At 41.0% G+C, this 24,316-nt stretch overlaps 1 protein-coding gene across 2 annotated transcripts in view; it reads left to right on the top strand.

The window, feature by feature from the left end:
* The first annotated feature begins 6,188 nt into the window (after window positions 1-6,188).
* Window positions 6,189-24,316, top strand: part of PELI1 (pellino E3 ubiquitin protein ligase 1) — an 86,094-nt gene continuing 67,966 nt past the window's right edge. For both annotated transcript variants that reach the window (XM_061622259.1, XM_061622258.1), the window contains exon 1: window positions 6,189-6,635. The gene's annotated coding sequence lies outside the window, so the exon portion shown is untranslated. The remainder of the gene's footprint in view (window positions 6,636-24,316) is intronic.

Raw genomic sequence — 24,316 nt, forward strand, 5'->3', positions numbered from 1 at the left:
TGTCGTCAGCAAACTTGGCCACTTCACCGCTCACTCCTAATTCTAGGTCATTAATGAACAAGTTGAAAAGTACAGGTCCCAATACCGATCCTTGAGGGACTCCACTTTCTACAGCCCTCCATTGGGAGAACTGTCCGTTTATTCCTACTCTCTGATTTCTGCTTCTTAACCAATTCCTTATCCACAAGAGGACCTCTCCTCTTATTCCATGACTGCTAAGCTTCCTCAGAAGCCTTTGGTGAGGTACCTTGTCAAACGCTTTTTGAAAGTCTAAGTACACTATGTCCACTGGATCACCTCTATCTATATGCTTGTTGACACTCTCAAAGAATTCTAATAGGTTACTGAGACAGGACTTTCCCTTGCAGAAGCCATGCTGGCTCTGCTTCAGCAAGGCTTGTTCTTCTATGTGCTTAGTTAATCTAGCTTTAATAATACTTTCTACCAGTTTTCCAGGGACAGAAGTTAAGCTAACTGGCCTGTAATTTCCGGGATCCCCTCTGGATCCCTTTTTGAAGATTGGCGTTACATTTGCCACTTTCCAGTCCTCAGGCACGGAGGAGGACCCAAGGGACAAGTTACATATTTTAGTTAGCAGATCAGCAATTTCACATTTGAGTTCTTTGAGAACTCTCGGGTGGATGCCATCCGGGCCCGGTGATTTGTCAGTTTCTATATTGTCCATTAAGCCTAGAACTTCCTCTCTCGTTACCACTATTTGTCTCAGTTCCTCAGAATCCCTTCCTGCAAATGTTAGTTCAGGTTCAGGGATCTGCCCTATATCTTCCACTGTGAAGACAGATGCAAAGAATTCATTTAGCTTCTCTGCAATCTCCAGTCAGTCTCCTGGATCTCCAATCTCCTTGTCAGTCTCCTGAGTGTAAGAATACTTTCCTTGGTGTCAGTAAACCTCTTGTTGGCTTAAATGGAAATACCATCGTGTCATTTTATTTTTATTTTTATTTTTAAGGAAATTATTCATTTTATTTGAATTTTATTTTTAAGGAAAAACTATGGCTGAATATCTTTGGATTGCTTCAATATTTCAATGCAACCTGATGACTGTTGCAAAGGGGAACATAGATCTTCTTTGAAGACATAAGTTTATCTTCTCAGCTCTCCCTGTATAGGTGATTGGATATTGTTCATAGTGGCTAATCGATTTTTTTATTTATTTGCTATTTTAAATTTCATTTTACATTTTGTTCATATTGCAGTTTGAAGGACCTGGGCAGAACTGAATTTGCTTTGCTGCTCACAGCATTAGGGGGATGAATAAAGTTATCTACTTTCATCTCTAATGCCCACTTCTTCAAAACCCATGAAATGGGCTTCATCTAATTGTGACATTAATTCCTCGTCCTTTACAATTTGTGATAGCTCACATCCAGCACTATTGATTTTACAGAAATATCCTCCATCTCTCCTTTTCATCTTCAACTAATTTGTCACCTCCTCAGCCCTTTTCTTGAGCACTTCCACACTTAAGAGACATTGCTTGCTAACAGTTTACTTTCTTGTAGTGTCATCTTGCCTCAAAGCATGCAGATTTTTTTTAAAAAAATTAAATGTTTCTGGAGGTACTGTTCTACATGGTTAGTTGTCTAGTACTGAATGACCTGTTTACAAGATTGCTAGGTTTGTACTTGATGTGCATGCAAAATAATAAGTCTTTATGGCAGGAAACATGACTTAAGACTCATTATTTCAAATAATGTGTCATTTAGAACCATGACTACAGTGTTGTAAATGAAATTGTTCCCCACCTTTTCTGTTCTGGGGGCATCATACTCCAGTGGCTCTGCTCTTACCCAAGGGGGGTGGGTGGGGGCTAGGTTTCAGAAAGTAATGCTAGGGGGATTTTTATTATGCTACATAGATCTTTAACTACTATTTTGTTGAATGTGCTATTTAATGTCTGTATCACAGATGGAATCCATATGGCCTTAGGTCCCAGAGCATGGTCTGATGACACATGAGGCTACCACCTTGCTGCAGCTAAGCAGGTCTGGGTCTGGGTCTGGTTAGTGCCTGGTTGGGTGACTGCCTGGGAATCACATGTATGCCAACTAAGGTCCCCAGATAGAAGAAGAAAGGCGGAATATAAATATAATAGAAATAAATAGATAAAGCAACCACCCTTATTTTATACAGCCTTTCAGTGTCTCCTGAAACAGTCAATTTCGTCCATTCCATCAGAGTTTCTTCCTTCCTGAACATGTCATCTTTAAGTTTCCTGGCTTTTCAAAGTGTTTAATCTTCTTTATTTCTATTTTCATAACAAAATTAATAACTGTGGTTTAAAAACAAAACAAAAGCCTTTATCCAGTTGTATGGACTGGGGAAAATAAGTCCTCCCACCCAGCTTTCTGAGGCCAGATTGGTAGGCTTCTGCCATATGTATGTGTGCATGTATGTAGAGCATACTAAAGTAAAAACAGAATTACTTTCACTTGTTTTCCAGAACAGTAATTATATTGGTCTGTTGTACTAAAACAACAAACAAACAAACAAGCCTTTATGCTTATTTGAAAGTAACCCCATCAAATCCAGTGCGGCTTACTTCTGAGCAGCCTTGCATACAACTGGGAATTTTAACCTGAAATAGCCATGGTAAAAACTGAAGCAGGGCGGTCTTTGCTCCGGATTAGTTAATCCAGAACACTGTTATTTCTGGCTCCACCCACCATTGGCTCTGGCTCTGCCTACCACTGAGATGTGATCCTAACAGATTATCCCCGAGCGAATGTGGCCCTCAACAGAAAAGAGATTGCACAACCCCGGTCTACATAAAACCACTGCATGAGGTCCTCTAAGAATTTCTTGCCAAGTTTACCAGTATAGTAATGACACTTCAACTCTATTTTTCTCTTTCATCTGAGTCAGATCGTTCAGTAGACATGCTGAATGGCTGTCTGAATTTGGTAATGGTCTGGATGGGTGCTAAAACTGCTTAATCCATACAAGATAGCAGTGCTGCTATTGCTGTTTGTGGTACTGGTGTGGGTTGCCTATCCTAAGAATGAATGTTTTGTGTGCTTTGGATGTGATTGCAGTCCTTAATAACCAAATTCACAGCTTTGAGGAACTTTTAGATCCAACATGGTATTTGGAATCTCAAGGGCTATGATCTTTCTGGGATAGGTCTGACCTTTCCACAGTAAACCATGATCGGATTGTGTCATGGTTAGATTACTGTAACGCATTGCACAATGCAGCAGCAAGACTGCTGACAGCTTCATATTCCAATGATCATATTAGACTAGATGCATAGGCTTCCAGTGTATTTCTCAATGCAACTGAAAGTGATGGTACTGACCTTTAAATTGTTACATTGCTTAAGCCCAGGATATCTGAAGGAACACCTTTTCCTGTACAATCCTGTGTGTCCACTTAGAATTCTGGAGGCCCTTCACTGGGCCCTCCTCCTTCTGAGATGAGGAAAGTAGTAGTAGCTAGAGTAGAGTTGATGCCTTCTCTACTGTGGTGCTATGCCTTGGAATTCCCTTGCCTAGAGGTCCGCTTGGTGACTTCCTTGTTGGTGTTTAGGCTCCAAATGAAGACCTAGTTATTGCATTCCTTTGGTAACTCTTAAGTTTGTTTTGATTTGCCCTGCTTGATTACTTGCCCTTTGCTGATGCTTTTTATTCAGTTGTGAAGATTGTTATATTTATTGTTGTAATGTGTTTTATTATGATTATTGTATACTGCTTTTGACACATTTGGATAGAAAAGTGGGATAGAAATATTGCAATAATAAAACAACATTTCCTGTGTGTTTGATAATCAGATTGTGGCCTGTAGCCATTATTGCAATAAGAATAGTTAAATACACCTATATCACCCTATATGTTGTCTACTGATGTATTAGTACAGGAAGTTTAGACTGCAACAATTTACTTAATCTGGAGTAGTTCTTTACTTGCCAGGAAGTTGAAACTGTTCTAGTGAGCACATAAGAGCCTAACTAAAAATTACACATAGATACATGCAACTAAATCCTGGTAACAACTTTTTCTTCATCATCATTAAAATCAAAATCAACTTTGGGGACAATTAATAGAGAGCTGAAGAGAGGGAGTGCTTCACTTATCACATTGGCCCCAGTGGTATTTTTCCCCACCCTTGGGGTTCCAAACATGTGCTTGTTAATATAAACACATTTATGGTTATCAGGGCCAGTTTCATCATTAGCCAAAGTGAGGTGGCTGCCTCAGGTGGCAGATGCTGGGAGGTGGTACTAATACCTCCTTCAGAGCCATTCCTTCTGAGCCCTTGGTCCTTCTCATTCTCTAGAATTGATGCCCTGAAGTTGGCAATGCTGTTTTGTTACTGGCCTGGCTGTCTTGTTCAGTCATCTTCCAAAGCATCGAAGACACCACCTTTTTGGAAAGGCTGCTGACTGACCAGGCAGGCAGAGATGCAGCCAGCCTAGGCCATACAGTCCAGCAGGCATCACATTTGCACACGCGTAACTCAGCACAGTTGACATAGGGCTCATCCAGACCATACTAAAAATCCATGTTTTCCTTATTGGAATTGTCCGCTGGTAGTCCAAATCTGTTTTGCATTTTCTTTGTACTTGAATCAAACTTTGTCCGCATCCATATTGTAGGAGTGCTCTTTTTTGTTTACAAAGTCCCACCCCCTCCTTCTCTTCTTGTTGCGTTGCTGATTGGCTCAGATCAGAAGAGAGAGGGAACCATGGGAACCAACAGAAGCAGAAGGTGTGGAAGGAGGCGAACATGCAAGACAATGCAACTGGCATCCCTCCTTAGCAACCCTTTGTAATCACCGTTTTTCTCATTTTCAGTGTGTAGTTGGTATTGGAAACTTCGGATCAAGGGAGGGAAAAGTGTGGGAAGGCAGTAACTGGTGGAGAAAGCTACATGGATGAGAGCAAATTAATGGAGGTGCAAGAGGCTTCCATTACATATTATACAGATGTATGGATAAGCCCATATAGTGGTGTCTCCTCTTTGTTCAAGCAGCAAACAGGTGCAGTGAACAAGTCAGGGCAAAGTGTTGGAAGACAGACCTGTGCATGCCATACATACTGCCCTATGTCTCCTAAGCTAGCCTGGTGTTTTCAGGTGCAGTGGATGATGTTGCCTCATTACCAGAATTGAAGATTAAACTGCCAGTCCAGTTGACTTCCACACATGGACTAGGGGAGACACCATCTTGTCCTTTTTCCTTCAGGCAGCAAAATATCTTGGATCAGCCCTGGGCTCAAAGACAGAACATACATGCTCATATACGGTCCTGATATTTGTTGGAGACAAGGGATGTTGTTGATATTGATATTATCGTTTGCAACTCCTGCTGAAGCAGAGTTTTACAATTCTACATTTATTTCATAGTTTTGTATAGCACAGGGAGAGAAGGGAAGCAGGGCTATTCCATGTGCTCTGTCAAAAGACCAGCTGTCCTTAGGTCTCTGAACTGTCACCTAGCAGCAGCCACAAACAGGATGTAGGAGAGAGAAAGAGAAGGACAGTGGGACAACTCCATTAGCACTGCTGAAAAGCCAGCTGCTTTGGGGTCTTCTTCTTCTCCATCTGTCGCCTACCATTGGCCATTCCATCAGGCTACCTCATTTCCCCCCATCCCAGCTGGCCGTTATAAGAACTGTAACTTTTAAGAACTGCTGCCTGAGTTAGCTTTTTTCCAACTTTCTCCACCATCCCTTTTCTCTTGTGTCCCCTTTCTAGGATTGTTACCCTGACTATTTTGTTTTTTTGCTGATCTGCAAGCTTTATCTGCTGAAGAGAGACAGAAAAAATACTTAAAATACAGAGCTTGGAAAAGTTACTTTTTTTGAACTACAACTCCCATCAGCCCCAGCCAGCATGGCCACTGGATTGGGCTGATGGGAGTTGTAGTTCAAAAAAAGTAACTTTTCCAAGCTCTGAATATTACACTTGTGTTGTTATTCTGAGTTCTTATTTTGTGGTTGAATCCTTTTTTTAAAAAAAATGCATTTATTCTCCTTTTCCTTCTATTTTTTTTAAATTAAGACACTGCTTTAAAACTGTTCATTAAATTACTTTGGGCATTAGTGTTACACGTTTGTAAAAGTCGACTTGTTATCGCAGTAACCACGCGAGAGTCGCCGCTGCCTTCTCTTTCTGAAGGACTACACTTCCCGTGCTCCTTCAGAGGGTGGCGCGTTTTTATGAGGTCACCATTTCCCCTCCCACTTTTGTGTATAATATCTCTGTGCGTGTGTGTGTGTGTGTGGTGGAGTGGCTGCTGACCCAGAGGGATAGAGGCTTGTTCTGGAGGTTGGTTGATCCGACTATTATCCTCGATCCGCCTTGATCCCAGCCACAAAGAGAGCGAGGTACTTTGCTTCCTTGCCCTGAGTCCAATTCCTTCTCTCGTCGCCACCCGCGGCCACTTTTGCTGCAGCTGATTTGGGGATTATTTGAAACCTCCACGAAGAATTTGCTTTCCCTTCCCGCAGCTTCAGATCCCCTCCGCTTCCTTTGCATGTGTGTGAGGGCTGTTTTTCCTGGAGGTGATTGATTTACAGCGAGGAGTGCCTGTGTCTTTTCTGCCTGCTGGTGGTATTGGGGCTTCCAGCCAGAGGCTACCGCGATAGAGAGAGAAACGCCACTGATTTGTATTGGGTAAGTATCCTGGCTCTGTATTCGTATCCATTTATCGCTTTGGCTAGGGGGAATTTTCCGGGAGCGGAGAAAGAGGAGGACGAGAGGAAGTGTTAAAATGAAAAGGAAGAAAAGAACAATACCCTTTGACGTATATTGCTCCCTCCCCAAAAAAAATTCTGGATTGTTTTTAGTCTCTTTCTATGTTTCTGTTTAGGTTTGTGTGCCTGTTCTTTGTCCTCCTTCCGAAAAGGGAAATTACACAGAGGGCCGCTCAACAGCCCCGCATCCTGTCTTCATCTTCCTTTGGCAAAAAAACCGGCTGTGGTGTGTGTCTTGGTCGTGGAGCTTTTTATGAGGGAGGGGGGTTGTTGAGTAAGTAGTGTTTCCTAAAAAGTCTGGATTTGTATCTGTATTTTATCCAGATACTGAAGTAGGCCTGGACATTAACCAAAGGATAAAAATGGCAAAATAAAGGAGTCCTGTTCCCTTATGTTAATATAGAAGAGCTTTATTCTCCTGTGATCTCATGTATATTCCACTGCCTCTTAAGGGAGTTCCACCTCTAGAATGTAATATAACTTTTTGATGTGGTGTTTACCCTTTAAAAATTTTACTTAAAAATTTTTGTTCCTGTGTCCTCTGTTTAGTTTTCACTGTTGTTAATGTTTTCTATCAAAACCACCACCAGTCTGACATATTTACAGCAAAAGTCTTTCAATTGCTAAAATAGAGGAAGGGGTATTGTTTAATTTCTTATTTTTCTCTCTTTATCAAACGAGGAGTACAATGAATCAAAATCCTGACTTTTTGTTGTTGTTGCCTTTTGGTGATTAAATTACTTGTTTCACACTCTCACAGTGACATCTTTTAAAGACAAATCTTTTACATCTATGCCTACTAATTTGCAGTTCTGCTTTATACTCTGATTTAGCAATCTGCAGTTTTTCATTGCTGTAGAACATAGTTTTCTGAAGGAGGAACTACAAGGAGGGGCTGTAGCTCAGTGGTGGTGCATCTGCTTTGCATCCAGGAGGTCCCAGGTTCAATCCTCGGTGTCTCCAGGGAGGGCTGAGAGAGAATCTTGCCTGAAGTCCTGGAGTGCTGCTGTCAGTCAATGTGGACTATAACTGAGCTAGATGGACCAATGGACTGACTCGGTATGAGGCATCTTCCTATGTCCTTATGAGCACCTGGTGTGTGACATGCTACTTCTCAGTGGAGTGTTGTGTTTTTCACATTACCTTTTGAAAGGCTGCATGTTTTATCTTAGCTGTGAGTCAACTGACTTATTAGTACAATCTTTGTTATCATGTCTGTTCTCAGCTGCACTCCAGATCTATGTGTTCAGAATCTGAGCTGTCCAGCAATGGATTTATTTGTTTCTATGCTGAATTTGCACAGGGGAAGGAAAGTGGACAGGCCAGGCGGTAGGAGTGAGTCTTAAGTTTCCTGTTTTCTATTTTGCATTACACAAATAAGATTATAATGAAAGACTTGCAACGATGCTGGATGTTTAGGTTAGAGGCATTCTGTGCTGCTTATGGTCTTACTTTTTGCCTCTATGTGTTACATTGTGGGTTTAACATTAAATTTATAATTAAATTTACAGTTGTGATCTTAACATTTTCAGCCTGACATCTGTCCACTGATTAGAGACATTTTAATGTTTATGTGCCATTTTTAGAGAATATTGAATACTGAAGAGATGCTCTCTGAAGTTGTGATCCTTTTGAGGAAATGCAGCCCAGGTTTTAAGCATTGCTATTGATCTTTGAAATTATTGACTAATGAATATGAAAAGAAACTTATGGGATAATCCAAGGCCAGGTACAACATACATTGATTTAGAAGCAGTTTTGATTATATCCAAGGCTCTGTTTCAGAATAAATGTATTCTCATTGAGACACAGGTTCAAACGCACAACTTTTGAAGTCTGTGCTGTCAGCCAGTTTTATTACCCATCATTCATTATAATGGTGTCTGTCCAAACTTTCTGGTTACTTATACTGTAGTTCTTTATGAGAGAATCTTGGGAAATAATTGCTTAAAGGGTTTAGAAACCTCAATGTGGTGGGTTTTTTCTTCCCAATAGTGTTTTTTTTTTAAATTCCAGACTGATAAATAAAGGTAGAATGAGGGTCTTCTATTAATTTTAGCATGTGTAGGCTTGATTGGATTTTTCCCCCCAGGAAGGGTGAAGAATATATTGTAGTGCTTTGTAACAGGTAGCACCTGTTTCTTATACAGCCTTCAAAAATAGCCTAATGCGGCAATGCCTGATATCCTCTTTCTTCCAGTGACCAACCAGAAAAGGGATTTTGGGGTTGTGGTAGGTGACTCCATGGAAATGTTGACCCAGTGTGTGGCTGCTGTGGAAAATGCTAATTCCATGTTAGGGATCATTAGAAGAAGAAGAATGTATAACAGCCAATAACATAATGCTTTTATACTATAGTGAATTTTCACTTGGAGTATTGTGTTCAGTTTTTGTTGTTCCCACCTCCAACAATAATCCTGGTTTCCCTGAACTAGATTTCAATTGTGTTAGATCAGGAGGTGTGAGTGTGGCTGTGCAGAGCTGGTAACAATAGAGAGATTTCATGTTAGCCTTTGGATATAATGGCAGAACTGTATAGGCAGTGAAAGAAACAATATTTAGAATTAATTTTCATAGGCTTGAGGATACATACATAAATTCCTGAAGCTGTTGTAAGCCCAATAATAGCTCCACTCTGAGAAAAAAGGTAGGGGGTCTGTCTTAACTCTGATAATATGTCCCCAATTTATATTGATGAAATTGAGCACAGCCAGAGTTAAAACACTGTACAAATTGATGATATATGAAAAGGAAGTTCACCATCAAGCTACACTGATGTTCAGCTATTGAGATGGTTGGGTGTTTTAATGGACATTTATGTTAGCCGGTATGTAGAGTTGGAGGTTATCCTTCTTTGCAAGAAGTCGGATGGAATCCTTCCTTCATTTCTTGCAGACTCTGTAGACGTGCGTTCTCTTTTCCTCACCAGCTTTCTTTAAAATGTCGTATTAAAAGGGGACAGATTAAAAAGTGAAGTGTATCTCTCTGCATGCTTGTCTATTTGTTGATCATAGTTTTGGGGATGAAGATGTGCAAAGATCTGCTTCCCATAGCTTTTCCTTGTCCAAGCTCTTGTGTTATTTCCTATTTCTGGAGGTATCAAAGGATAGGCATAGTGAGAAGTAGATCTCTATACCTATAGAATTGTGGACTCTGTGCACGTAGGTAAGGGGTTAATCTGAACCCTGTTGTGGTTCTCTCAACCTGTATCCAAGTCTGTACATCAAGACATGATATAACACTGGTGTTATTTCATTCATGTATTTCTATGATATATTTGAGGCCTTATGCACTTGTAATGAATTAAGTTTAAAATTATGTATGTTATGGAGAGTAGTTTCTATAATCTTGCATCACATGAAGTAGACTTGTACCTACAGAAGTGTGTATTGATTTAAGTGGCCCAGAGCATTTAAGTGCAAATTTAAATCAAATTATCTCTTTTGTAATTAAGATGTTTCCTGAACATAATTGTGTGCTGATAGATTGCTAGCAGAATGAATACTGTTTTACAGCAGACAGAGCCTTTATAGTATCTGGGGAACTCAACACATTTGCTTATGCAGGTCATTTGCACTGTTGTGTACTATCCATTTGGAGATGTAGGAAAGAGGGCAGTTGAATCATTGAATAGAATGGAAGGGGCCTAAAAGGCTATCAAGTCCAACCCCTTGCTCAGTACAGGAACCCAAATTAAGGCATACTTTAATTGTGATGTCACTGTTGTATGCTCTACATGCATCAAGGATGCTGAGCAAAATGCCGTCCTGGCACATTTAGGATGCCTGAATCTCACTGAAGTCAGTAAGATTTAAGCTGCCTGACCACATGGTTAAGTGTAAACCAGGGGTGCTAGTAGCTGTTCCATACTGGTCTATGAGGTGCTAAATTGGGTTGGGATCCAAAGAACCACTCTGCCCAAGAGATTTGGGGGTTGTATTTTGATACTGAGGGCACATTAAAAGGCAGCTGGATATGCAATTTGGTGGGGAGGTGTTAATTGTTTTCTTTAAAAAGATCACAATGGGTATTGTCCATTATCGTTGACTAAAAGTGTTTGGATCCTGACCTGTATGTTCATGTTTGTTTTGTCCTATTACTTTGGTCAGTAGAGTCATAAATATTTATATAACTTCAGAATTGCTCGGCTTGATTACATAAAATAGTAATGTATAAGCGGACGGGTAGTGAGATATGGAATGACACCATCTGGATTCAGGAGCTGATTCTTAAAGCTTGTGGTGATTACTAGTCCCTGGCCTGTAACTTGTGGCTTGTCTAGCCAGCTATATAATGTGTAGTTGCTGCTGGCCCCTCTCCTTAGTGTGACTTCGGTGCCTTACTGGTTCCTGCAGAAGCCCAAAGGCAGATGTGTTAGAAATGTGGAGAAGGGGCACTCGCTGGTGGTGAGCAGCTGAGTAAATCCTATATATGTTTACTCAGAAGTCAGCCCTCACCCGACCCCCTGTTCAGTGAGGTTTACTCACAATTCAGTGTGCTCTGGACCACAAAACTGCATCGTTTTGCAGGCTGTTAGCATCCAAGAGTCAAACAAAAGCTTACCCAACTCTGAGAAGCAGTAGGAGAAGGAGCCCCATCTTGTTCATTTCTAAATGTCCACCCTCTAATCTCTAAATTTACAAGTGCCCCGATGTTAACCGCCCAGAGAGCTATTGCTAGTCGGGCGGTATATAAGTTTATGAAATAAATAAATAAATAAAAACTGTCCAAGGAAATGACGACAAAAGGGCTGACACTGTAACTAGGTCAAGCAGTGTTTAATACTATTGAAGTGGTTTCCATGAGGAAAAAGTGAGCACACTTTCTTTTCTAATCTAGTGTCTGATTCCTTTCATCTTATTTTTCACAGGTTTTTGTTGCATTCTACTTACAGGGTTTAACAGAAAAAGGTGCTGTATTCTTAACATGGCATATACACTTGAATCGGATAGATAGAATTTGAGAGTTCTGAAGTTTATATAGCAGCCTTATGTATAGCCTTAATCTAATCTTCTGAGCTGAGATAAATGTGTGAACTGAAATACTGACAGTATCAACAACTTTCAGGATGCCTTTCTTTTTCTTTGTAAGCCTTTTAGGCTTCTAGAATAGCCCAAGGTGTTTCACCCAATTGGCCGTGTACTTTTCCTGGATGGGGGAATAGAAAACACTTTCTAAACATCTGTTATTCCTCTGAATGAATGCATACACTGCTATCCTGTTCTCACCCTGCAACAAAACTCAGAGGGATGTCCTAGATCTTCTTAAAGTGCTTTCAGGCATAGTGAAGTAATTCAGCAGCATAAATATGTGATGTTACGCAGTGTATATTGTTTATAAAACATAGGCATGGGCTTGCCATTTTTAAAATTCTATAGCACCTGCTGAAATATCAGGCAACTTATGAATAGTCATCATTTTTCAATTCACAATTTAATAATTTGGTCTCTGGCATTTTTCAGTTTATAATTTCATGGTTTAGAAAAAGTAAATTAGTCATTCATAAACATCAAGCTGATCATAAATCTGAGGCTCTTTCACTATAAGATGGTGGATTTTCCTGCCAGATGCATGCTCAAAAACAATAAAGTCAGCCTTTCTGCAATTCCATTGAAGAATACTACTTCTTATGCCACCTAGGAGCAAAGGAAGAATCAGACATGGCAAGCTCTCTGTGCTGTCCAATATTCATGTAGAAGGAGGTAACCTGTGGAAGAAGAAAAAGCCCATGTAAGATGCAGCATTTTCCTATTGGCTCGTACAGTTGGTCACCTCAAAATATGTGTGGCAGTACAGCACTCAAAGATGCTCACATTCCTTTGACTGGAAAAGCAGTGTTGGGGACCTTCTGCTTGCTCATTTGATTACATCAGTAAAAACTGGCCATATGGTAGAGGCAGTTACTAAGGGAGATACCACTTTCTTTCAATGGAGCTGGCATCTCCCTTAGCAACTGCCTGTACTTTCTGAGACCCGTTGTTGTTGTTATGTGCCTTCAGGTCGACTACGACTTATGGCGACCCTATGAATCGGCGACCTCCAACAGCATCTGTCATGAACCACCCTGTTCAGATCTTGTACGTTCAGTCTGTGGCTTCCTTTATGGAATCAATCCATCTCTTCTTTGGCCTTCCTCTTTTTCTACTCCCTTCTGTTTTTCCCAGCATGATTGTCTTTTCTAGTGAATCATTTGTTCTCATGATGTGTCCAAAGTATGATAACCTCAGTTTCATCATTTTAGCTTCTAGTGATAGTTCTGGTTTAATTTGTTCTAACACCCAATCATTGGTCTTTTTTGCAGTCCGTGGTATCCGCAAAGCTCTCCTCCAACACCACATTTCAAAGGATTTGATTTTTCTCCTATCTGCTTTTTTCACTGTCCAACTTTCACATCCATACATAGAGATCGGGAATACCATGGTCTGAATGATCCTGAGTTTAGTGTTCAGTGACACATCTTTGCATTTGAGGACCTTTTCTAGTTCTCTCATAGCTGCCCTCCCCAGTCCTAACCTTCTTCTGAGTTCTTCACTATTGTCTCAATTTTGGTTACTGACTGTGCCAAGTTATTGATAATCCTCATTGTCCTCTTGATAGTCCTCATTGTCAACTTTAAAGTTACATAAATCTTCTGTTGTCATTACTTTAGCCTTTTTGACATTCAGCTGTAGTCCTGCTTTTGTGCTTTCCTCTTTAACTGAGACCCATAGATATAAATATTGTTCTGCTAGCTTCCTGCTCCTCTGCTTCAAGAAACTGACTGAGAACTATACGTTCTTCAGAGACTCTGGGGTATCTTCATGATAGCCTCTTCCATAGGTAGGTGCTTTAGCAAAATATCCTGGTGAGTAGAAGGAACACACACTCACCTACCTATCTACCTGATGGTTGCAGTAGTCTGCTTTATAGTGTGGACAGGCAGAAAATGAATGCAAGCTGAAAATATGATGCTTGTGTTGAACTGTATCAGTCAGGCTCTTGTGTGCATCTGCCTCTAACAGGGTTGTTGTGTAACAGGGTTGTTGTGAACATGCATCATATTCTAATAAAGATAGGGCAATGTTAGGCTCAGAAATCACTAGCATAGTGCCATGATGGGTATGATGAGGCAAAGGCCATGGATTTTAGGAACTTTGGACAGTGATTTTCTGTGCATTGTGTCTCTTTCCATCCCTCACACCCACATGACCAGGGCTCTTCTGACAAAGCCTCCAGAGGCTATGGCCTTATCAAGTTTGCTGCTGTTATTGTGGGAAAAGCAAGGAGAGAGGGCTTGCCTTTCTTCTTGCAGTCCTTTTCCTACAACTCTGCCACCCTGAGGCAAGTAGGCAGGAGAGGCTAGGCTTCCCTTCCCTCCCTACCACTCCTCTCACACTTAAACTGAGATCTGTGTTCACTGAGGTTAAGTGTGTAATGGGATATCTGCAGGCAGCTTGAAGCAATGCAGATGTGGTTGTTCCTTATTTGATCTGTGGTCTCAAGCAAAGGCTTGCTCTTGTGAATGAGATGTTATGGGTCAAACACCAGATATCAAACTGTCATATTGCCTGATGTCATCTCAAAACGCAGTGTTTTAAAATGGAGGCTTTTCTGAAGTTCATCTGTGAACCAACTGATATGAACAAGTCCCTTAACTTCTCTTAGATCCAATAAGAGACAGTTATCTTAAAGGCCAAACCAATGCATTTGTATGTGAACGATAACAACTGAGCAGATAAGGGCAACATACTATTTCAATAGCATGAAGCTAAACTAAATGGCTGCTATGTAATTAGAAAAAATACACACCCTGAAATGCATTGCATATGTAGGCTTACTATAGTGTAATTTACTTCCTTTCAGAGAAAATCATTGCTCATTCCACTTCTGTAATGTACCACTTGGGATATGTTGCTAATTATAAAAATATGTCTGTTCCTCAGTTTCCCACCATTTGCTGTAAGCTTGGCTCCTCCCTTCTTTTTGGCTGGTGTGTGCAGGCATGTGTTTTCCACTGAGAAATGTTGAAAATAAATGTAGTTAGTAATTAAAGTTACTGCGGTAGAACCCTTGTTTTGTTTCAGGAGATAAAGGAATATGACTTGAAGCTTGCCTAGTAAACTTGGGGGAAACATACAAAATATTGAGCATCTTGTGTGAGCTGTTCAGGCCTCTCTCTACTTGTTGCTTTTCCTTGTAGCTCAAAACATAGCACTTTATTTTCCTATTCTGTGAAAGTGAATTTGTCCAAAGTTTCATGACTCCTACGTATCCCAAACAATATTAAACAATGGCCTGCAGACTGGAAGTGTTCATTATACATCCCAGTTCCAAAGAAAGGGGATCCCAGGGAATGCAGTAATTACTAACTATTGCCTTAATATCCCCATGCAAGTAAAGTAGTGCTCAAGATTCTACAACAAAGGCTCTTACCATATATGGAGCAAGAAATGCCAGATGTCCAAGCTGGATTTAAAAAGGGAAGAGGCACCAGAGATCATATTGTAAACATATGTTGGACAATGGAACAGACCAAGGAATTTCAGGAGGAAATCACCCTGTGCTTTATAGATTACAGCATAGCCTTTGACTGTGTAGATCATGAAAAACTATGGAATGCTTTAAAAGAAATAGGGGTGCCACAGCATCTGATTGTCTTGATGCGCAACCTATACTCTGAACAAGAGGCTATTGTAAGGACAGAATATGGAGAAACTGATTGGTTCCCCATTGGAAAGGGTGTGAAACAGGGGTGTATTTTATCACCCTGTTTGTTTACTCTATACACAGAACAGATCATATGGAAAGCGGGATTGGACCAAGATGAAGGAGGTGTGAAAATTGGAGGGAGAAATATCAATATTTTAAGATACGCAGACAATACTATACTACTAGCAGAAACCAGTAATGATTTGAAACAAATGCTGATGAAAGTTAAAGAGGAAAGCACAAGAGCAGGACTACAGCTGAACATCAAGAAGACTAAAATAATGACAACAGAAGATTTATGTAACTTTAAAGTTGAGAATGAGGATAATGAACTTGTCAAGGATTATCAATACCTCAGCACACTCATTAACCAAAATGGAAACAATAGTGAAGAAATCAGAAGAAGGCTAGGACTGGGGAGGGCAGCTACGAGAGAACTAGAAAAGGTCCTCAGATGCAAAGATGTATCACTGAACACTAAACTCAGGATCATTCAGACCATGGTATTCCCGATCTCTATGTATGGATGTGAAAGTTGGACAGTGAAAAAAGCAGATAGGAGAAAAATCAAATCCTTTGAAATGTGGTGTTGGAGGAGAGCTTTGTGCATACCATGAACTGCAAAAAAGACAAATAATTGGGTGTTAGAACAAATTAAACCAGAACTGTCACTAGAAGCTAAAATGATGAAACTGATTTTATAATACTTTGGATACATGAGAAGACATGATTCACTAAAAAAGACAATGAAAAAACAGAAGGGAGTAGAAAAAGAGGAAAGCCAAAGAAGAGATGGATTGATTCCATAAAGGAAGCCGCAGACCTGAACTTGCAAGATCTGAACAGGGCAGTTCACAACAGATGCTGTTAGAGGTCACTGATTCATAGGGTCGTCATAAGTCCTAATTGACTTGAAGGCACATAACAACAGCAACACATATCCCAAATTCTCTTGTCTGCAGATAAGGCGAAATAAATGGCTTCCTTTGGTTATGCTGTCTGAGATGTTGGCAAAGGCATGTTGATTGTGTATTACCTGCACATTGGAAATGCGGATCGTAGCTACTTTATAGGATGGCTATATTGGCACAGTTCAGCATGGTTTAGTCATGTACATAAGGATGTTCCCTAGGTGCTAATGTAATGAGCAAGAGGCACAAGATGCACAAGGAGCATGTAAATAATAATTTATTCACTCGTGAGTCAGTTTGATAGATGCACTCTTAACATCCTTCTAAATTTGTTGGCTCTTGCTATCTTTCAGCCCACTGATCTATATGGCGTAGTTTCCATTGCAGCGTGGGCAAGGCCGGCTGAGGTTAGTGATGTTATATATTGTCTGTACAATGTGTGGCAAGAGGTGACATATGATGGGGTTAACAGCTTTGCATAACCTTGTCATGATTTACAGTGGCAGATATTGGTCCTTTGCCAATCCATGCGCAGCATTTTGTCAAGCTTGCCAATTAGCCCTAATATTGCATTCAGAGATCACCTTGAATTGTGGGTATTTTAAAGGGGAAGAAAAGCTTCAAGTGGAAATGATTAGTAGTTTTGCTTTGTTCTTCAAAGCCATCGTTGCTATATTCCTGGCTCTTGGCAGGCTCTGCTTACAAGTACTCTGCGTTCTGCAGGACTTGTGCCAGATTTAGCATATTGCATACTGAAAGCATCAAACCAGATTTTGTTCAGTTTTATAGCTTGCATCCACTTTTATTGGATTCCCTTTGATTCTTTCTTTCCATGGAGGATTTTAGAAGTAGTGAGTCAGTAAACAGAAATAATAATAAAGATGCCCTTCTTCATTCAAAGGAGTGTCTTTGGATTGAGCTACTTAGTGATGTAAATCACATTTAAGAGGTTCTGATCAAACTTGTCAGGCTTGTTTGTTATAACTATTTTAACGCTGCCTTACATATATTCCTGCGGCAGTCAAAAAATAAACAGTACTGTGAAACTGTTAGCTAGCGCGCGATTTTATTTGTCTGTCTCAGATAGTCTTGACTATGCTTGCATGGAAAGCTATAAACTTTGGTTTAGTAAGAGATATGGTGTACACAGCTCAAGCACTTCCTCTTTACCTACTTGTGTGACAGGAGGAGCAAACTACAAAGGAGGGAGATTAGCATGTTGCCTGTAAACTTATCATGATTTGGATTTCATGCTAAGCTCTCTGCCATTGGTGATTTCTCCACTTGTGTGAAGGAAGCAGCAAATGGGGGTGCTCAAGCTCTGTGTGCCAGCACACATCTTGTGCCCAGTGTAGCTCACTGTACCAAAGTTTATGGCTTAACATTGAGAACATGGACATTGGGCATAAAGCCTCCCCTTTCCTTTCTTAAGGTTGCAGAAGTGATGTTGGACACAATAGGTCCATGGGAGTTACTAGTCAAGACGAGACAGGACAGACAAATGGATGTTTGGTTTGTTAAAGTAATTAGCAGAATTCTCTGCTTCCTGTGTAACAGGACAAGATTGTAAGGATGTCAAAGGCATGAGTGAGATCCAGATGAGAAAAGTGTACAGTCAGTAATCATCTGACAAGGTGTCTGGCATGGCATGAAAGCCAGAAATCTTTTGTGAACCAGTGGCTAAAAGCATATAGTAGACCAGCAAATCTGCTTTGAGAATGAGGAGAGGAAAAAACAAAATACTCAGAAGATCTGCAGGAGGACCTAGTTTATCATCCCAGACATACAGGGGGAAATAATGGTGTTGGAAGTAACCTGTAGGATCCAATAGAAGGGACATTGATCAGTATAAGACCATTGCTCCTTCAAAGCTACCTCCTAACTTACAGAATTTGGGTGAAGATGCCAGTTATCCCTCTCATCTGACTAATGTCAGGTAGGTCCTGAATAAAACACTGATAATCTGATTTAATCTTGGAGGCAGGGTTGCTCTGATTTTTGTATCACCAAGACCTGGGTGGGTAAACTGTGTGGTCCATCTCTAACCCAGCTATGTCCATCTAGATATTTCATCCATTATCAGCCAAGATTGGAGGGGCAGCCAGGGGGAGTTGCTGTCTTCAAAAGCGTTCCATCATACTCACTGGGGAGCCAGCTGACCCTGTGACTGGATTTGAAGATCTGTTCATAGTTTTGGCCCCGAAAGGCAGAACAGAGAGCCTATTGTACCACCCACCTTGCTGCCCAGCAGCCTCCGAGTCTGAGCTGATGGGAGGTGATCTCTAAGATGGTGTTGGGAGACTTCCACCAAGGCCACTGCCATGGTGCCAGCTCAGGACTTCATGGCCTCCATGACAATGTCTCAGTACATCCAAAGACCAACCTATATAGCAGGTCACACCCTCAATCTGGTTTTCACAACTTGGTGGGAAGATTGTGTGCTGTTGGTAGGGATGGCATTGCAGTGAATGCATTGTCATGGATGGCCGTTACCTAGTTAGGTTTTGTCTAGCAGTGGCAGGGCTTCCTCGCAAGGATGAAGATGGTCCAACCACAGAGACTTGTGGAAACAGATGGATATCAACTGGCATGGCTCATGCTTTTACCAAGGCTCTCGTTTTGTGGATGAATGAGACAAGAGAGCTCTCAACAAGATTGTTCCTAAGTGCCCTCTCCAACAATGTGGAGACTGGGAATCTCCCTGGTGTACTTGGGAACTTTGGGCTATGAAGCAAAAAAGACAACAGCTTGAATGCACATGGCAAAAATCCCAAAATGAATCCAACTCAACACGGGTATAATAAGCACAACTTTGTGCCTACCATGTGGTAGTGGTAACGGTGAAGCAAGCTTACTTCTCCACCACCATTGAATCTGCCCAGCACTACCCATACAGAAGAGCTTTTCAATGTGGTAAAGGGGTTAGTAGGATCTGCCCTAGTGGAGAAGGTGACTGTTCCACCAGTGACCTGCTGTGACAAATTTGCTAGTCACTTTGAGGATAAAGTTTTGTGTGGAACTGGATGCCACTGTTTGGATGCCTCCATAGGACCTAACCTGAGCACCAGCGGGAGCAGTGTTGGTAGATCAGTTTCAATTATTGCGGCCCCAGGACATAGATAAGCTGCCTGAAAGTGTGTGGCCAACCATGTGCCTTCTCGACTCTTGCTGTCCTTGGATGATGAGATCTAGCCATAGAGGGTTGTCCAGGTGGACCCAAGGAGTGATTAATGCCTCATTACATGATTGAGTGGTGCTGCTGTCTTTGAAGGAGGTAATGGTACAGCCTCAAGAGTATCTCCTTGGATCCAGAAGAGTTGGACCAGTTGCCAATATCCCCTTTTGGGGTGAGGTGCTCAAGAAGGTGGTGGTAGCGCAGCTTCAGGCATGCCTGGACGAATCAGGTTATCTAGACCCATTTCAGTCCACCTTCAGGCCAGGCTTGGGGATTGAATCAACCTTTGTCACCCAGTCAGTGATGTTTGTCAGGGGAGGGACAGGGGGAGTGCATTCCTGTTAATTCTCCTTGACATGTCTGTGGCTTTTGATACCATTGGCCATGGTATCCTTTTGGGTCACCTGAGGGAGTTGGGAGGAACAGCTATGCAGTGGTCCCACTCCTATCTTTGAGGACTGTTTCAGACAGTAGCATTGAGTGACTTTCACTTGGCTCTGTGGGAGCTTTATTGTGGGGTCCCTTAGTCTTCAGTCTTTTCATCCATGTTATTTAACATCTATATGAAGCCTCTGGAATCAGCCTGGGATTTGGAGCAATGTGTTTCCACTATGCTGATGACACATAGCTCTGTCTTTCTGTTCCGTTGGTACCAGGAGAGGCAATGCAAGTCCTGAACCAGTGTCTGGAGGTGGTCATGGGCTGGAGTGGGCTAAGAAGTTGAAGCTGGATCCAGACAAGATGGAAGTGCTTTGAGTGGGCAGTTCCCATATTTGGGAGCTGGCTCTATGTGGTGCAGACCTTGAAGATGGTCCTGAAATTGCATCTAATACAAAATGCTGTAGCAAGAATGCTGGTAGGGCAGCATGCCACAAGTATGTTGCCCCTATTTTAAAACATTTATACTGTTGATTGATTTCCTTGCCCAATTCAAGGTGCTTACTTGGATGTTTAGAGCCCTAAATGCCTTGAGACTAAACTTCTGCAAGAACGCCTTCTCCCATATCCATCTGCCTATGCTCCAAGATCAATAGATGAGGCCTGTGTCCCTCCACAGTGTGAGGTATGTGGGATGGGGGCTTGGGAAAGGGCCTCTTCCGTACCAGATCCCTGTATGTGGAACTCCATCCCTGTTGGGGTGTGTCTGGCCTTGGTCAGTTGGTTAAGACATACCTTTTTCTGTGGGCGTTTGGAGGAGGAGAGATTTGATTGTCTTGCTGCTATTCATATTGGCCTTCAGTGATTTCTTTTGTGTTTTTAAAGGATTGTGTTCCTTTTATGGATTTTTGTCCATTTGCTTTGTTGTAAACTACCCCATAGCTTGTGCGGGGTAGATATTTAAATCATCTAAACAAGCAAACAAAACAAGCTTTCACCCATAGCTTAATGTAGGCCACACATAAGTTCAGTCTCTGGCATCTTTAGGATCTTAGGTAGCAGGACCCTGCTTGAGGTCTTGGACAGCTATGGCCAGTTGGAGAAGATAATACTGGGGTAGGTAGACGAATAGTCAGATCCAGTATAAGGTGCTTCAAGAGAATGAATAGTGAACAGGGCTGTGGAGTCGGTACACCAAACCTTCAACTCCAACTCCTCTATTTTTCTACTGTCCGACTGACTCCACCCAAAATTGCTTCTTGTCAATCAAAATTTATTTGGAAGTCGGAGTCGGTACATTGCTCCCGACTCCGACTCCACCCAAAATTGCTCCCGACTCCGATTCCACGACTCCGACTGCACAGCCCTGATAGTGAAGCAGTAAAATAAGCGATTTGTGGTGGCTTTCCCACCCTAAATTAACTGCTAAATCCAAAGGGAGCACATGAGCTTGCAAATATACGAGTTCAGTAGTATGTAAAACTCATGAAGGGAGTAAAAGAAATGGGAAGAGAAGTGCTTCTCAAACACTGTCTGAGGTAGGATCCGCCTGTTAACTTACTTAACCTCTCATGCCCAACTGTCCTTTCTTTACGGAAACAGCAAACACAAGAGTAAGTAAACACTGAATAGGTAGAAATAAAGTTTATAGCAATAAAAGTTACTGTTTTTATTTTTTACAATCTGTGGTTGAGATGTAGAAAGCATTTGGGCAAACATGCTGCAGATTCCAGTCTAATTTAATTAAATTTGCTATGTACTGGTAATTGGATACTGGTTCTTTGGCTTCTAGAACCTGGAAATCCTTACTCCTGCTTTGTTTAGTGGACAGACTAGGAAAAATGGGAAAAATATATAATGTGGTTTCCAATTGAGTCTTATAAGCAGCCGGTACTGTGTGAAGCCCAGTCTCTGCATTTGGGTGATTTTGTATTCTTGGTGGTTTTAAGAACTCTTCTATCTGCTACTGACTTAATGTTGTGTTGTTTTTTACTGTTTTACATCTTTGCATTTTTATTTGTTTTATTGAACTGTTGCAACCCACCTTGGGAGAATATTTATCCTAAAAGTTGAACTAGAACTAGAACAGAGTGGCTGGTAAACCAGCCAGATGGGCAACTAATAAATGTAATAAATAATAATAATAGTAATAATCTAATTATTATTATTATTATTATTATTATTATTATTATTATTATTATTATTATTATTATTATTATTATTATTATTATTATTATTATTATTATTATTATTATTATTAGGCTGTCGACTACCTGCATGTGTAACCCCCACAATCTTGTTTTAGTTGGTTCAGTCTGGTGGGTGGGGTTTCATAGCAGAAAAACCCTGTTTGAAGCAGAAAGCAAGTGTGGAACATAAAAGTTGGTCCTGGGTGTGGCTGCTAGGGAAGCTATTACTTAGTTGGTCTTTAACCCCTTGATTAAGGTACATATGTATATCTGTATTGTACAGAAGTAGGGAAGGGTATGAGGAGTATATTATACAGCCACAAGAGTGGCTGTATACTATCGCCAGCGTGGATTTTTTACATTCCGCGATGTTAAATTGAAATTTCCCCCATGCCATTCTGATGCTTCCCATAAGCTCATTTTAAAACAAAACCTCACAAAACCTATAGTCCTGAACTCAGAAATGCTTGCTTAACAACCCTCTCAATTTTCATGGCGATACAAAGAACACTCAGAGAGAATAGAGAGTTCAAAATGTAAAAAAAAGGGGGGGGACCCAGAGCCCATTTGGACTTTTTTCTCTGAGAGTTCTCATAATCTGTTGAAATTCATTAAAAATCAGCCATATTCACAGAGTATCTGTAATCCTAATACTGACCTTGCCCCATACTTTGACCTTCATCTTCTGCAGTTTAAAAGTTAAAAAAATGCCTAGCTGATTTTTAATTAATTTAAGAAATTTTGGCTGGCATCCTATGATAACATCAGGCATGATCAGTAAGAACCAACTATCAGGGTTCTAAAAGCCAGACTCACAGCTGCTGGGCTTGCCTAATCAGGGGGCCACACCCACACCAGACTTTGATTTCATGTGAGACAGTCATGGCTTCCCTCAGAGAATCCTGGGAAGTGTAGTTTGTGAAGGGTGCTGAGAGGAGACTCCTATTCCACTGGGAGAGCTCCAGAGGCCAGACGGGTTTAACAGTCAGCCCCTCTGATTGAAGGTCTGTGAGGGGAAGAGGGTGTCTCCTAGCAACTCTCAGCACCATTCACTACCTACACTTCCCAGGATTCTTTGAGAGAAGCCATGAGTTCCAAAGTGAAATAAAGGCCTGGTGTGGATGTGGCCAGGGATAGCTTTGGTTTAAATTTGGGTGGGAGGCTACATGTGCCTGCTGTAGAATAAAAAGGTGGGGGAAAGGCTGAAAAGCAATGATACTGTTCACAATGTTTTCCTTTTGGAAAGGAAAGGGGCTTCCTCTCTGAGCATATGGTGAGTGGTGGCAACACCTGCAATCAGCCCAAATAATAGAAACAAGACATGTGCTGTGCTGATCTTGTTTTAACAGGGAGGAAGCAACATTATTAAGACAGTTGATATAGTTCAGATAGTCACTTTAAATATGTCTGATTTACTTTGCAATTTTAGTTAAGTTTCCTATAGGAAATTATTTTATTTTGTTTCTGTTTCTGTGGATATGTGAAGTACAGCAACACTTCGCAAAATTTACACTAAAAAAACTCCAAACGTAATTGTGGAATAATGGCACTGACTTCTGCAGAATAGTTTCCAGTGGACCTCCGGAGTGTCTCAATTTGCACAGGATAAAACAGTGCGAGGTGAAATACATTCTAACAAAATTCTAGGTGTGCTCTATCTTTTTAATTGACCGTGCCCACCTTGCCTTAAATAAAGTGGTTTAAACATAGCAAGCTGAAAACATGCATCCTCTTTTTTCCAACAGCTAGAGTCATTGCTGAAGTAGCAACATATTGTAATCCGTCCGATTTTTCATCAAACTGCAGTTTCAGATTCAACTGTTAATGCACCCAAAAGAGAAATAGAGCATAACCTCCAATTTGAAACACAAAGGGCTGTCTTCATTATCATATGACATTGACCAATAAAAAGGATTTGAAATTAATAAAAATAAATTTGACACAGATTTCTAGGATGAATAATGAGGGAAATAAAATTTTCTAGTTTAGATTCTCTGTAGAAACATTAGTAATACAGGAAAGAAGTAAAGTAAGAAGAACACCAACAAACATACACAAATATAATTCTCTATCTTTGGAGATGGCAGGTGTTGCCACCACTCACCATATGCTCAGAGGCACATGTTATCAAATTCTTCCAAGCTACACAGAAAGTGGATTGGACTGTGAAAGACCAACCCAAACTGTGTTTGCATTTTGACAAATTTGTAGGACCGTACAATATCTCAGAGAGGAGGTCAGGTCTCCTGCTCCCCTGGTG

The sequence above is a fragment of the Rhineura floridana genome, chromosome 4 (genome assembly GCF_030035675.1).
Source record: "Rhineura floridana isolate rRhiFlo1 chromosome 4, rRhiFlo1.hap2, whole genome shotgun sequence".
In the NCBI taxonomy this organism is placed as follows: domain Eukaryota; kingdom Metazoa; phylum Chordata; class Lepidosauria; order Squamata; family Rhineuridae; genus Rhineura; species Rhineura floridana.